Raw genomic sequence first — 10659 nt, 5'->3', positions numbered from 1 at the left:
CACGGGGTCTTAAAAAGTCTAAAATTTAAAAATGACATTGTAGGCTTTAAAGGTGCAATATGTAATATTGTATGTAATACTGGCAGCTAGCGGTTAAAATAGTTACTGCACTACCAATCCAAAATACTTTCCCTCCTGCCCAGACTCGAAGTTCACGGAGGTTGCCAGGCAAGAGACCGCAGCATTCACAACAATGTTGCTAGACGCTTTTCTCACATAGCCAGACGTTACTCCACAGCACAGCAGAGTAGCTAACGGTAGATGCTAGTCTCACATAGCCAGACATTACTCCACAGCACAGCGGAGTAGCTAACGGTAGATGCTAGTCTCACATAGCCAGACATTACTCCACAACACAGCGGAGTAGCTAACGGTAGATGCTGGCTATATTGACAGTCATAAAAGCCCGTGCTCACGCGGAGCTCTGTAAACTGACAGACACACTTTTTTGGCTTAAAATTACAGTATGAACCGCTAAAAACACAACAACCTCACTGTCCTCTCCACACGCCAGTCAGGCACACTTCCTCGGCTTAGAATTACAATACGAAACGCTAAAAATACCACTACCTTGCCGACGGAACACACTTCATTGGCTTAGAATTATGGCAACAATCGCTAAACACACTGCAAACTCACAGTCCTCTCTTTCCGATTTACAGCCCCCCTCTAATGGTTTAAAATAACTCACCGTTGTCGGCTCCAGCTGCTGAACTACACGTTGTAAACAGCCATGGGCTGCTTGCCTGATCGTCCCGGTAACGTTAGCAGGGTTAGCATGGCGGCGTTAGCCAGGACCAGTTGGGATCACTTTACTGGCTGTCTCAATTATTTTTGCGGGTTACCAACTCGGTTACTCTAGCTATATAATTCAATGTGAGTACACAAATGTTGAAATGACAAAAAATGCCCATCCCTAGTAGCTGTGATAAATTAGCCTGAAGCTAATGCTTACCTGTTCAGGAGAAAATAAGCCAACTCTGCGTCCTTTTGGGATCTAAGCTGTCTCCATCTTTCAAATACATCCATCCATCCATCCATCTTCGTCCGCTTATCCGGTGTCGGGTCGCGGGGGGAGCAGCTCCAGCAGGGGACCCCAAACTTCCCTTTCCCGAGCAACATTAACCAGCTCCGACTGGGGATCCCGAGGCGTTCCCAGGCCAGGTTGGAGATATAATCCCTCCACCTAGTCCTGGGTCTTCCCCGAGGCCTCCTCCCAGCTGGACGTCCCTGGAACACCTCCCTAGGGAGGCGCCCAGGGGGCATCCTTACCAGATGCCCGAACCACCTCAACTGGCTCCTTTCAATGCAAAGGAGCAGCGGCTCTACTCCGAGCTCCTCACGGATGACTGAGCTTCTCACCCTATCTCTAAGGGAGACGCCAGCCACTCTCCTGAGGAAACCCATTTCGGCCGCTTGTACCCTGGATCTCGTTCTTTCGGTCATGACCCAGCCTTCATGACCATAGGTGAGGGTAGGAACGAAAACTGACCGGTAGATCGAGAGCTTTGCCTTCTGGCTCAGCTCTCTTTTCGTCACAACGGTGCGATAGATTGAATGCAATACCGCACCCGCTGCACCGATTCTCCGACCAATCTCCCGCTCCATTGTCCCCCTCACTGCGAACAAAACCCCAAGGTACTTGAACTCCTTCACTTGGGGTAAGGACTCATTCCCTACCTGGAGAAGGCATTCCATCGGTTTCCTGCTGAGAACCATGGCCTCCGATTTAGAGGTGCTGATCCTCATCCCAACCGCTTCACACTCGGTTGCGAACCGATCCAGTGAGTGCTGAAGGTCACAGGCCGATGATGCCATCAGGACCACATCATCTGCAAAGAGCAGCGATGAGATCCCCAGCCCACCAAACTGCAACCCCTCCCCACCCCGACTACGCCTCGATATCCTGTCCATAAATATTACAAACAGGATTGGTGACAAAGCGCAGCCCTGGCGGAGGCCAACCCTCACCTGAAACGAGTCTGACTTACTGCCGAGAACCCGGACACAGCTCTCACTTTGGTCGTACAGAGATTGGATGGCCCTGAGTAGAGACCCCCTCACCCCATACTCCCACAGCACCTCCCACAGTATCTCCCGGGGGACCCGGTCATACGCCTTCTCCAAATCCACAAAACACATGTAGACTGATTGGGCATACTCCCAGGCTCCCTCCAGGATCCTTGCGAGAGTGAAGAGCTGGTCCGTTGTTCCACGACCAGGACGGAATCCGCATTGTTCCTCCTCAACCCGAGGTTCGACTATCGGCCGAACCCTCCTTTCCAGCACCTTGGAGTAGACTTTACCAGGGAGGCTGAGAAGTGTGATACCCCTGTAATTGGCACACACCCTCTGGTCCCCCTTTTTAAAAAGGGGAACCACCACCCCAGTCTGCCACTCCTTTGGCACCGTCCCAGACTTCCATGCAATGTTGAAGAGGCGTGTCAACCAGGACAGCCCCTCCACACCCAGAGCCTTGAGCATTTCTGGACGGATCTCATTAATCCCCGGGGCTTTGCCACTGTGGAGTTGTTTGACTACATCAGTGACTTCCGCCTGGGAAATCGACAACAATCCCCCGTTATCCTCCAGCTCTGCCTCTAACATAGAGAGCGTATTAGTCGGATTCAGGAGTTCCTCAAAGTGCTCCTTCCACCGCCCTATTACCTCCTCAGTTGAGGTCAACAGTGTCCCATTCTTACTGTACACAGCTTGGATGGTTCCCCGCTTCCCCCTCCTGAGGTGGCGAACAGTTTTCCAGAAGCACTTTGGTGCCGACCGAAAGTCCTTCTCCATGTCTTCTCCAAACTTCTCCCACACCCGCTGCTTTGCCTCTTTCACGGCAGAGGCTGCAGCCCTTTGGGCCCTTCGGTACCCTGCAACTGCCTCCGGAGTCCTCCGGGATAACAGACCCCGGAAGACTCCTTCTTCAGTTGGACGGCTTCCCTGACCACCGGTGTCCACCACGGTGTTCGTGGGTTACCGCCCCTTGAGGCACCTAAGATCCTAAGACCACAGCTCCTCGCCGCAGCTTCAGCAATGGAAACTTTGAACATTGTCCACTCGGGTTCAATGCCCCCAGCCTCCACAGGGATGCACGAAAAGCTCTGCCGGAGGTGTGAGTTGAAAGTCTGTCGGACAGGGGCCTCCTCCAGACGTTCCCAATTTACCCGCACTACACGTTTGGGCTTACCAGGTCTGTCCAGAGTCTTCCCCCACCCCCTGACACAACTCACCACCAGATGGTAATGGGTTGACAGCTCTGCCCTTCTCTTCACCCGAGTGTCCAAAACATACGGCCTCAGATCAGATGAAACGATTATGAAATCGATCATTGACCTTCGGCCTAGGGTGCTCTGGTACCAGGTACACTTATGAGCATCCCTATGTTCGAACATGGTGTTCGTTATAGACAATCCATGACTAGCACAGAAGTCCAACAACAAACAACCACTCTGGTTTAGATCAGGGAGGCCGTTCCTCCCAATCACGCCTCTCCAGGTGTCTCCATCATTGCCCACGTGTGCGTTGAAGTCCCCCAGCAGAACAATGGAGTCCCCCACTGGCGCCCCATGCAGGACTCCACTTTCAAATACATCTCCAATATTTACCAGGGGGTTGTGTCTCTGGTCACGCAACTGTTAGAAACATGCAGTTTTCTTTTTTTATGTCATGTAGAATCTATCTCCGTTGATCGTTTGTTTGCTGCTTTCATGGCTGTACTACCGTTACAGCTGTAGCGTGCTGGGTTTACGTTTTTACAGGTATATCTGGCAACCCGGCCTGCCTGTCAAACTGGGCCGTTGATAACAACACACAGATCAAAACATAAACATAAATTCCGTCACGGAATGTAAATTTCAAAAAGAAAAAATACTGACATTAGCATTGTTGTCAGAAAAGATAGTATTTCAGTTTAACATGTTTCCTTAATATCTGATGAGGCATTGGTGTCATTTTTGGATTTATTACAGTACAAATATTACATATTGGACCTTTAACAAGTCTTAAATCCACTGAAGTATTGTGTTCTAGGTACTTCAAACTGGTCTTAATTTTCCTACATACATGTAACGCTACCTCTAATGCTCATTGAACTGCTCCTGCAGCGCTTTAGAATTTCTTTTCTGTGGTATTTCTGTGGTGTTGTAGTTCTTTCTTTTGCTAGTCCGAATACAATTTGCTGCATTACGACTACAAATGAGCCCAACATACAACTTATTTTAAGCTTTGGTGTTATTGGTCTCTTTCGGATTGTACTGCAAACATAAAACAGATTTCTTTTATTTAAATTTAATTCATGATAGTCTTAAAATGGTCTTAAAAAGGTCTTAAAAAGTCTTGAGTTTGAGATGGTGAAACCCTGCAGAGTAGACAGCCTGCCGCCTTCTGCTCTATTTATCTCTCTCAGACAAACACACAAGAACTCTCTTACACTTACATATAGCGTGCACTAGGGCTGTAACGATATGCAATATGAAACCGAAATCCCGACACTCAGATCCACGAACTTGTGTCGTGGTGTGAGAAAGCAGAATCACGACACACCCCTTCCAACTCCCAGAGTTATCCTTCCTGTCCAGATCCAATGCTACCACGTCTTTAAATTACTATTAGTATTAGTCGTTTTGGTGCCTTATCCTCCCTTTGTCAGTTAAATTTAGCTGGGCTAAACATGAAGGGGGGGATTCTGCAGGGAGGAAGTTTTCGGCACGAACACCGGTAACGCCAACGGAGGTGTAACGTTATACATAAATGCATTGACGATGGCTACACCAAGTCCTCCCGGAGTTGTGCCTTTTGTCATTAGTTTTGCTTTCAATAACTTCGTAAACAGTGGCAGTAAGCGAACAGCTACATGCAAGGTGTGTGGCACCAAGATAAATGATACCGGATAGGGGTGGTACGGTTCACAAAACCCACGGTTCGGTTCGTATCACGGTTTTAGGGTCACGGTTTTCGGTTCTGTACGGTTCTTGTTATTTTTTCTTTTAATCTTTAACACTCCAGAAATATACTTCAGCATACGGTATATAGCTTAATTATCCACAATGTAGGATACAGTATTAAATAATTATATAGTTATATCATGTAGCCTAATCATGCACAAACTGAATTTGACTTGACTTTAAGCACATTATTAAGACCATCTCTGTGTATTGTCATCTACAGGAACTTAATGTGCCTTTTTTTGCACATGAAGATTGAAATATTACAGAATATCAATTGAAATAACTTGCATTTATCAAACTGCCAACTTCAGTGTAGCTCTTACAAAAATGTATCCTTTAAAAGAAAAAGAGAGGAACTCTTAAAGCTCCGTCTTTTGAATAAGTCAGAATACGTTAAACATAAAAACAGTTTACATTGTTAGTTCATTTCCTATCCTGGGCTGGGACACACATACGGTTTGATAAAGTACTTATTGGACTTATCATTGCACTATAACGACCGTAGCTGTCAGGCCCTCCTGTATACGTCTCCTCTCCGTTTTTTCCTGCATCCACAGTGTGTGTTTGTGTGTGTGTGCGCGCGGGGAGAACTGAGCAGCCCCGCCTGCTGCAGAGACCCGACAGGATCTAAACTGCAGCCGCTTCAGCGAGTGAAAAAACGTTACAGCGTACATTGATGTTAAAATGTTTACAGGTTGGCAATGACGGCCTGAAATGTTTTGCACGGTCTTTCGCTGTACGTTTTGTTGGTAACTTGTTCACACCTCTTCTTTCGCGCGAAAGGGAAACACACACTGAGGTCACATACGGGGCACCTGACAGGCACGAGGCCACATTGCGTCGAACCGTGCGGCACACACACGTTCCGAACCAAGACAAGCGGACCGAACGGTTCGGATGTTTTTTCATGAACCGTACCACCCCTAATACCGGATCAACAACGTCGAACTTCATCAGGCAACTCAAAACGCACCCAGATAGGTCAGTCACATGCAATGTGAAAGAGACGTTAAATTTAGCATATTGTATCTTTATAGTTGTATCCATATGATGTGACAGACTTAGGTTAATATTTCACCAGGTCCGAGGGCTAGAGGGATGTGTTAAGTAGACCCCATAAAGTTAACCTACAACTGATTTTGATACTGTACAGTATAGGGGTGGTACGGTTAATGAAAAAACATCCGAACCGTTCGGTCCGCTTGTCTCGGTTCGGAACGTGTGTGTGCCGCACGGTTCAACGCATGCGCAATGTGGCCTTGTGCCCGTCAGGTGCCTCGTATGTGACCTCAGTGTAAGAGTTCCTCTCTTTTTCTTTTAAAGGATACATTTTTGTAAGAGCTACACTGAAGTTGGCAGTTTGATAAATGCAAGTTATTTCAATTGATATTCTGTAATATTTCAATCTTCATGTGCAAAAAAAGGCACATTAATTTCCTGTAGATGGCAATACACATTCTCCTTTTTTTTTGCCAAATAAATGAAAAGCTGGTTGAAATCACGACAATGTCTTCCCTTTTGCTGTATCAAAATCTCAGCTAGCTTTCCTCAGAGATGGTCTTAATAATGTGCTTAAAGTCAAGTCAAATTCAGTTTGTGCATGATTAGGCTACATGATATAACTATATAATTATTTAATACTGTATCCTACATTGTGGATAATTAAGCTATATACCGTATGCTGAAGTATATTTCTGGAGTGTTAAAGATTAAAAGAAAAAATAACAAGAACCGTACAGAACCGAAAACCGTTACCCTAAAACCGTGATACGAACCAAACCGTGGATTTTGTGAACCGTACCACCCCTAGTACTGTATGGATGGTAGTAGGGCTGCAGCGCAACTTTGGAATAATTGGTAGAATACTCAATTACTAAAATAATCGAGTATTCTACCAATTATTCCATCGATTAATCAAGTAATCGGATAAAAAAAATTATAATAAAAAAAAAATACTTTGGTTACATTTTCGGAAAAAGCTAAATTTTTATTGCCTACATTGCTTACAATATCATATCTCAAAAAACTAAAGTGCCATATTACATTTTTTTTTTAAAGAATTTTTTTTTTCAAATGATATCAACCTCAAACTAAGGCATATATTAAACATACATAAACATTACATTAAGTTGTGCAACTTAACTTTCAGTTTCAACCTGAGACTGATAGTTATACTAAACCTATTTTCATTTATATATTTGATTACAATGCTAAACATCTCTGTTACACTTATGCTAGTAGATCGTTGATCAGCTGTTTCTCCGTGGAGAGAGAGAGAGAAAGTGGTGCGCAACAATCAGCTGTTTTTCCGAAGGGATCAATGCGTCAGCTCTTTAGATCAGATCGTGGTCACCACTACGTATTTTCTTGTCTTTGTTTTTGGTAGAGATGTTCCGATACCGATACCAGTATCGGTATACTGCCTAAAACGCTGGTATCAGTATCGGGCGGCACTGGAGTTAATGCACCGATCCAATACCATGTAATAAAGCCCTAAAGAAAATCTACGTTAAAGTAGTTTATTTATGTTCTTTTTCTGTTATAACTGACTGTCAAAGTGGACAATAAAAGAAAGTTCTGTGGCGTTCATGGTTTGTGTTTGTTCATGTTTCACAAAGATAGAAATAATATCACATCCATACAGGGATAGTAGTATACAGCTATTAAAACATAATAAAATATATGACACACTGGTATCGGATTGGTACTCGGTATCGGGCGATACACAAGTTCAGGTATCGGAATCGGTATCGAGAAGCAAAAAATGATATCGGGCCATCTCTAGTTTTTGGTAGTTGTTGTGTTTGGTGTAGTTTCATCGTCCATACGACTCTGTGATTTACTTTTGTCGGGTCCGCTTCGTGGAATGGATGATTAAGTTAGACTCAATGTTTTCTGTTGAGATGCTAAAGCACTGACGTTGTGCTATTATTGTGGTAAGTTAGTTCGATTTTGCAGTAGACACACTGTACAGAGTTTGTGTTTTAATTACGTTTGAACTGATTCCAAACTTTGGACACTTTCTGTAGTTTTCTCCAGCCTGTCTCTTCTCTTAGCCCCTCGCTATTTACGATCTAGCATGTGTCGCCAGCAGCAGACTGAGCAGCGTCTGGTGTGCGACAGTAATAATGATCCGTGCGGAAACACCGTCCATCAGCATACAACGTTGGTAACATTGATTTAATGGCGCTTCGAGGCAAGTCATTTTGCGTCGAGGATTTTTTGTAATCGAATTATTCGAGCAATTGTTTCAGCCCTAGATGGTAGCTACAGGACATGCTTTGAATTCATAAGATTTAACAATACAGTGTTAAGGTCCGTGTAACGTGTATCAGTTCAATTTTCTAAGCACAAACAGACATTTGGAAAAATAGAAAAATGGGTTCAAATATCCAATTTTTCATTTTTTTCTGCCTTGACAAATTAAAAAATTGGATCTTTAACCTGTTTTTCCTATTTTCAGTTTTTATTCAGAGGATCAGAAATTTTGAAAATTACAAAATTGCGTTTGGGCTCCAATTATTCAATACTGCAGTGATATTCTCTCCCTCGTTCCACCTAGTTACCAACGATTGGTTAGCTATTCTCGTGGGTATGTCTGGATGTGTTTAGGCTGTCATTCAAGAAGACTCGGGGCAGTCATGTCGATGCTGGATATTTCCGAGAATATAATTCCGAATCTTGTTGAGAAGAGGGGGGATGAATGTTCGGATGGTGAATGAATGAACAACACACAGCACAGCAACACAACCCCTTTTTTTCTTTTGAGTCTGACCATCACAGCACTACCTTTCCCTTTTCTTTTTTGGCTTTCCACCATTAGACATTATTGAAATAAGAGGCTGCTGCGGCCCGCTGCTGTAAAAATTTGGGTGTGTGTGCCCTTGTGTTAGTGAGTCTGCTTAAATGCACTGGAAATGTGTAGCTGACCATGTATCATCTCCACAGTTACTTAGGAGAATAAGGATCCTCATTTATTATTTCCCATTCACTGTGTAAATCCCATAGGAGGCCATTACCAGACAACTCATAGCCCTATCTCAGACCCAGCTCTCTATATTCTGTTGTCTTTATCTTGTCTTTTTTTGTCTTTTCTCAGACATGTCACTGCTGCTAATGGCTGAGCCCCCAAGTTGGCTCTTTGTCAAAATCATATCTCAGAGAGAGGTCAACAACACAAAATAAAGCCATTTACATTACAGACAGACAGTGTTGAGAGAGGGAAAGTAAGGAAGCAAATAATTTCCCAAGCAAAGACTTAAATGCTGCTTAAAAAGAAAAATACATAAAAATAATAATAATATATATATATATATATATATATATATATATATATGTGTGTGTATGTGTGTGTATATATATATATATATTAGAGCTGGGCGATATGGAGAAAATCAAATATGATATTTTGGACAAAACACCTCTATCAATACTGTAGGGTTGACTATTGGTGCTTTCACAAAATATTTTCACAATGACATTTGTGACAAATAATCATCAGTAATGTGGATATAATGACTAAGTGGGTAAAGGCAAATAATAAAACAGCTAGAATAGTCTGGTGTGTTCAGAAAATGACATCACTTTACTGTAATGCAGCCTTTAAAACCAGGAAAAGACAACACTTATACCGTATTACGATAATCAAAATCTAAGACAATATCTAATCTTGTATCACAATATCAATATATCGATATATTGCCCAGCCCTAATAAATATATAGATATAGTTTATTGCACCAATATATGGGTTTTTATCTGGATACACATAAACCAGTTACCAGTTACAAAGTCTCACATACTGTATAGCAAAACTGCATACAACTATAAACTATTTTTTTGAATCAAGATTTAAAGACAGAAAGATACTGTAAGTGATGTTTGCCTCCCCTAGTCAATTACCAGTGGTCATCACTGGTCCAAGACTACTAATATGTCAAATAAGTGCACTCACCTCCTCAGGCTACTGTCTCTGAATTTTGTATAAACTGTGCACAAGTTCCCCTTAGATAAACATCTAAGTCATGCTGGGTCTTTGTTGTTGCTAGAGTATATGATATCTCATCCACCACCCTGCAGTGCTCATCACTCCATCCTTAACTCTTTCATTGCTGCAGCTTAGTGCAAGGACATCAGCTGTACAAAGTCAGAAGTCAGCCATAGTCATTTGCACTGTTGCACTACTTTTTAAGGTGGTATTAATGGATGTAGTAGGAAAGATGTTCAAAATGGGTCAACATATAAAATACAATTATTTCCCTGTTTTCTCTCTTCTTTCTTAGAGATTAATCATGTCATCTGTGGATGTTTTTTTCATTTGCAGGACATTTTGCGGAGACAAGGCATGCAAACAAGCAGGAAATACCAGCAATGTAAGGGAGCCCTTTTGATTAAAAAAGCAACAAATGTACAAATAATATTAAAGATTTCACTACAGACTAATTTGTTACAAAGCTTAATACTCCTGCTTCTGTCTCTCTTCAGCTATTGTCTCTCATGTAAGACTAATAAGGCACATTCACCCGGACCTACCTCATCAGTGCAAGTCATGGCAAAAGTAAGACGTCTCTATTATTGCATTGCATTTCATTCTGTGAACTATGCAAAGAAACTAAAACTCCAAGCTGTCTTTATCACTGGTAACATCAATATCTGGGTAGAGTCTCACAGACAGATCAAAGCACTTTCTCTGATACCTTTGCAGAGCA

At 42.9% G+C, this 10659-nt stretch overlaps 1 protein-coding gene across 2 annotated transcripts in view; it reads left to right on the top strand.

Annotated features, from left to right (window-relative positions):
* sbf2 (SET binding factor 2) overlaps positions 1-10659 on the top strand; it is a 124801-nt gene that overhangs the window by 1474 nt on the left and 112668 nt on the right. For both annotated transcript variants that reach the window (XM_028578602.1, XM_028578594.1), the window contains exons 2-3: positions 10275-10323; positions 10436-10508. The gene's annotated coding sequence lies outside the window, so the exon portion shown is untranslated. The remainder of the gene's footprint in view (positions 1-10274; positions 10324-10435; positions 10509-10659) is intronic.

Source organism: Perca flavescens, chromosome 1 (genome assembly GCF_004354835.1).
Source record: "Perca flavescens isolate YP-PL-M2 chromosome 1, PFLA_1.0, whole genome shotgun sequence".
In the NCBI taxonomy this organism is placed as follows: Eukaryota; Metazoa; Chordata; class Actinopteri; order Perciformes; family Percidae; genus Perca; species Perca flavescens.
This window is presented reverse-complemented; position numbering and strand designations above follow the sequence as displayed.